The sequence below is a fragment of the Chlorocebus sabaeus genome, chromosome 5 (assembly GCF_047675955.1).
Source record: "Chlorocebus sabaeus isolate Y175 chromosome 5, mChlSab1.0.hap1, whole genome shotgun sequence".
Taxonomy (NCBI): domain Eukaryota; kingdom Metazoa; phylum Chordata; class Mammalia; order Primates; family Cercopithecidae; genus Chlorocebus; species Chlorocebus sabaeus.
Window position 1 is genome coordinate 10,299,128 of NC_132908.1, and position 5,710 is coordinate 10,304,837.

A 5,710-nucleotide genomic window follows, 5' to 3' on the forward strand; every position below is an offset into this window, starting at 1 on the left:
TATCTTCCTGCTAGCTCAAACTTAAGATGTGATGGTGGAGCTCCAGCAGCCCCCTTGGACCATGAGATCTAAGTATGAAAAATAAATGCTTGGATGGTGAAGTGGAAAAATAGCAGCCTGGTCATCTGATAACACCATGAAGCCAACTTGCCAACCCAAGATTTATTTTATGTGAGAGGAAAGTAGACTTCTAACTTACTTAAATTGGTGCTATTTGAGGTTTTCTATTACATGTGGCTGAACCTAATCCCAAATGAGTTGTCATATATGACCAAAGAGTTCATAGCAAATCATCCCTCATGAGGGTATCTTGACCTCAGCACTACTGACATTTTGATAGACTCTGATAAAATTTGCGGAGGAGGCCGTCCTGTGCGTTGAAGGATGTTTAGCAGCATCCCTGGTCTCTACCCACTAGATACCAGTAGTACTCGCTTCCAGCGTGACAACCAAAATCATCTCCAGACATTGCCAACTACCCCCTAGAGGAAAAAATTGCCCCATGTTGAGAACCACTGCCTTTGATTTATTTATTTTTATTTTTATTTTTTGAGAGTCCTGCTCATCACTTAGGCTGGAATGCAGTGGCGTGATCTCAGCTCCCTGCAATCTATGCCTCCTGGGCCCAAGCAATTCTCCCACCTCAGCCTCCTGAGTACCTGGGACTATAGGCATGTGTCACCACGCCCAGCTAATTATTCTTATTTTTTGTTGCCCAGGCTGGCCTCTAACTCCTGGGCTCAAGCGATCCACCCACCTTGGCCTCCCAAAGTGCTGGGATGACAAGTGTGAGCCATCGTGCCCAGCCATCTTGATTTATTTGCTGAGAAATTTGGAAGCCAAAGAGGTAAGGCCTATGGAAGTGAACCCCTAGAAATGAACACAAACACCTGAGATATAATAAACTGATATCAAGAGGAAAAGGTAATCAAAGGCACAAACATTTGGGTTATACAGATCTCTCCAGAAAAGTATTCAACTGGGTACATGCAAATTATTTTTTGTTTTGTTTTTGCAACAGTGTCTTGGCTTTGTTGCCCAGGCTGGAGTACAATGGTGCAATCACTCCTCACTACAGCCTCAATCTCCTGGGCTCAAGAGGCCCTCCCGCCTCAGCCTCCTGAGTAGCTGGGACTACAGATGCACATCACCATGCCTGACTAATTTATTATTTTGTGTCGAGATGGGGTCTTGCTAGATTGCCCAAGCTGGTCTTGAACTCCTGGGCTCAAGTGATCCTCCCACTTCAGCCTCCCAAAGTGCTGGGATTACAGGTCTGAGTCATTGCGCCCAGCCTACCTTTTTGACTTGAAGTTCAAGCCTAGACTCAGATTCATGGACAATTAGTTGTATATAAAGCCAAAAATTAGGGCTGCCTTTTTTTTTTTTTTTTTTTTTTTTTTTTTTTTTTTTTTTTTGAGACAGTTTCACTCTTGTTGCCCAGGCTGGAGTGCAGTGGCGCGATCTCGGCTCACTGCAACCTCCGCCTGCCAGGTTCAAGCAATTCTCCTGCCTCAGCCTTCTGAGTAGCTGGAATTACAGGCGTGCACCACTATGCCCAGCCAATTTTTTTTGTATATTTAGTAGAAATGGGGTTTCACCATGTTGGCCAGGCTGGTCTCAAGCTCCCGACCTCAGGTGATCCACCTGCCTCAGCCTTCCAAAGTGCTAGGATTACAGGCATGGGCCACCATGCCCAGCCTAGAGCTGCTTTTAAACAACTGTATTTAGGATAGGAATCAATAGGATAAGACAGTAGAGAAATAGGAGTGAGGCCAATGCTGTAACCAACGACTTCCAAAGTGATTTTAAGTGGTAAATGATAACATAAGTCACATTGTAGGAAAGTCATTCCCCTTTCAATTTTTTCAACATCTTTATTGAGATACAATTTACCAAAATGTTTACCCACTTAAAATGTACTGTGGTTTTCAGTATAGTTACAATTGTCCAGCCATCACTATAATCTAATTTAGAACATTTTCATTACCCACCCACAAAAGAAACTTTGTATCTCGTCTTTGAATCTGATTATTGTCTTGTAATCTAAATGAAAGAGATGACAATTCTAAGTGTTGACTAGGATGCAGAGAAACTGGACCACTTATATGCGGCTGGTGGAAGTCAATATTTGTCAACTTCTGGAAAGCCGTTTGACAGAAGCTACTGAAGTTGAAGATACACCCACTCTATGAGCCAGGGATTCCATTCCTGGGAACGCCCATGAGAAAGGAGTCCATATGTCCACCAAACGACTTGTGCAAGAATGTTCATAACAACTTAAACATCTGTCATCAGGAGGATGGATCAGTTGTGGAATAGTCCCACAATAGACTACTATCCAGCAGTAAAAAAGAACTTCTAACACACACACAACAATACAATGGATGACCCTCACCGATATTATATTGAGTGGAAGCAGCCAAGCACTAAGCAAAGAACATATTGCATGATTCCATCAACATGAATTTCAAGACCAGGCAAATCTAATGGCTGGTGATAGAAGTAAGAATGACGGTTCCTTTGGGAGAGGGTGTAGACTGGGAGAGGGCAAGAGGGGAGCTCCTGGAACTAGAAATGTCCTAGGCTTTGATCTGGAACAGGGTTTCCCAACCTCATCACCTATTGACATTTAGGGTCAGATATTTCTTTTTCTTTCTTTCTTTTTTTTTTTTTTATTGAGACAGAGTCATTCTGTCACCCAGGCTGGAGTGCAGTGGTGCCATCTCAGCTCACTGCAACCTCTGCCTCCCGGGTTCAAGCAATTATTGTACCTCAGCCCCCTGAGTACCTGGAATTACAGGCATGCACCACCACACCTGGCTAATTTTTGTATTTTTAATAGAGATGGGGTTTCACCATGTTGGTCAGGCTGGTCTCAAACCTCTGGCCTCAAGTGATCCACCCACCTCAGTTTCCCAAAGTGCTAGAATTACAGATGTGAGCCACGGTGCCTGGTCTGGGACCAGATAATTCTGTGTGTGGCATCTGTTCTGTGCATTGAAGGATGTTTAGTAGCATCCCTGGCCTCTACCCACTAAATGCCAGTACCATCCAGCCCGCAAGTTGTGATAACCACATTGCTAAATATCCCCTGAGGGGCATAATCACCCCATGACTGACAGCCACTGAACTAGGTACTGGTTACACATGTGCGCACACATGTAAAAATCAAATTCAAGCTGTACACAGATTAATGCAGTCAAATGTCACATGTACCTGATGAATAAGTACCACTATGTCCCCATAATAACTAAATATTTTTTAAAATTTGAAGATTAATACAGTTGTGTTCTTTGCTGTATTATACGTCAGTTTCTTTATTTATTTATTCATTTATTTTGAGATGGAGCCTCGCTCTGTCGCCCAGGCTGGAGTGCAGTGGCGCTATCTCGGCTCACTGCAAGCTCCGCCTCCCGGGTTTACGCCATTCTCCTGCCTCAGCCTCCCAAGTAGCTGGGACTACAGGCGCCCGCCACCACGCCTGGCTAATTTTTTGTATTTTTAGTAGAGATGGGGTTTCACCATGTTAGCCAGGAAGAGCTCAACCTCCCGACCTTGCGATCTGCCCACCTCGACCTCCTAAAGTGCTGGGATTACGGGCAAGAGCCACCATACCCAGCAATACCTCACTTTAAAGAAAAGTTTTAACAAGGCAACTGCAGAGAAAACAAATCAATGTGTTTACATTCAAGATAAGAAGACTATGAAAGGCCTGTACGCTCATTATTAGTGTTACGATAGCTTAAAGGTGAAAGGTGAATGGGTGAAGTTTGGGGAGGACAGATTTCAATGGACACAAAGTTTTCTTCTGGGGTGACGGAAATGTAACTGGGTAGAGGTGGTGGTTGTACAATATTATGAATACTAAATGGCAGCAAATTGTTCACTTTAAAATAGTTAATTTTATCTTATGTGAATTTCACCTTAATAAAGGAAAACACTCATTTTTGTCTCCACCACCCCCAATACCTATTACTATTTTAATTTAAAAGGAATCCACCTTCAGAAGCATTTAATCCAGTTCCCTGGATATCACAGGCAACATTCGGAGACATTAGGCAACGTGACAAGGTCACAGATGGAGAGAGGCAGATCCCCAGACCTCCGGTATGGGCTCCAATTTAACGCCGCATCCCCGCCCCAGCCCAGTCTCCATCAACCTACTTATTCCAATGTAAGGGGTCAAGACGGGGGTTGCCTGTGTGATGGAAAAGGGCTCTCCACAGTCTTTCGAATGTGGCTCAGAAAAAAGCCTGCCCAAGGCAAGTGGCAGGTGGCTCCTTGGGCCACATGCCCCCACCTTTGGCTGACCAAAGGTTTTCGTGTTAAGTAACTCCCCCCACCCCACCCCCAACTGCTGGCAGAATTCCGTACAGGGCGTCCTGGAGGTATAAACCCTGGGGAGGAAGTCAGGAGGCCCAGGTTCCCATCTCAGCCCTAACACAAACCAACTATGGGGCCCAGACTCCCACTCAGAACCCCTGACTGCTCTGAGCCGCTATCTCCTCATCCGGGAAATAGAGACTGGCCAGGTAATGTTCTCTAAGAATTCCATCTTCAAACTCCCACACATGCCTGGAGCCACTTGCTTCAAAAGCCAGTCTGAGAATGTTACCAGCAGGAGTGCAAGGGTGTGTGTGTGTGTGTGTGTGTGTGTGTGTGTGTTTATTTATTTATTTTTTTGAAGATGGAGTCTTGCTCTGTTGCCCAGGCTGAAGTGCAGTGGCACGATCTCGGCTCACTATAACCTCCACCTCCTGGGTTCAAGAGATTCTCCTGCCTCAGCCTCCTGAGTAGCTGGGACTAGAGGCCCATGCCATCACACCCGGCTGATTTTTGTATTTTTAGTAGAGACAGGGTTTTGCCATGTTGGCCAGGCTGGTCTCGAACTCCTGACCTCAAGCGATCGACCCACCTTGGCCTCCCAAAGTGTTGGGATACAGACCTGAGCCACTATGCCCGGCTGTGTTTTGTTTTTACTTCTTCAAGTCCATCCTCTTTAAATTGCTGCAAGTCTCAATATACAGCTTTATAATCTCTGTTGAAACTACTCAACTTGGCCATTGTAGCACAAAAGCAGCCGCAGACAACAAGAAAATGTATTGGGCATGGCTGTGCTCCAATAAAACCATTTATAAAAATAGGTTGCGGGGCGGGGATTTGGCCCTTGGGGCTGTGAGTTTGCAACCGCTGTTACAAACTATTCCAGGGGAAATCATGATCCCCGAAAGCCGCCCATCTCATACAAGTCTGTTGCTCCTCTGGGGTTTCTGTGTTCAGAGAACAATTTCTCCAGTGCCTGGCTACTCAAAGTGTGGTCCTTGGACCAGCATCTTTGGACTTGAAGAGCTTGTTAGAAACCCAGGCCACACCCCAGATCTCAGCACAGAATCTACATTTTTACAAACTCCCAAGCTATTCATATGCATAGTAAAGCTTTAAAGCAAGAGAAAGACATGATTATGTTTGTAGTTTTATGCAGATCTCTCTGGCTGCCATTTGGAGGCTGGACAGAGGGGACAATCTGGATAAGCTGAGAGACAGGAAGACTCACACCTAAGCAGTGTGGACAATTGCAGAAAGAATGAGGTCACCAGAGTATCCAGAAGTTGAAGTAGGAAGGACTTGAGAACTTATGGAATGTGCGGAGTGAGGAGAGGCCAGTGGTATTCGGATTCCAGTGTGCCCACCTCACTACCATCCAGAG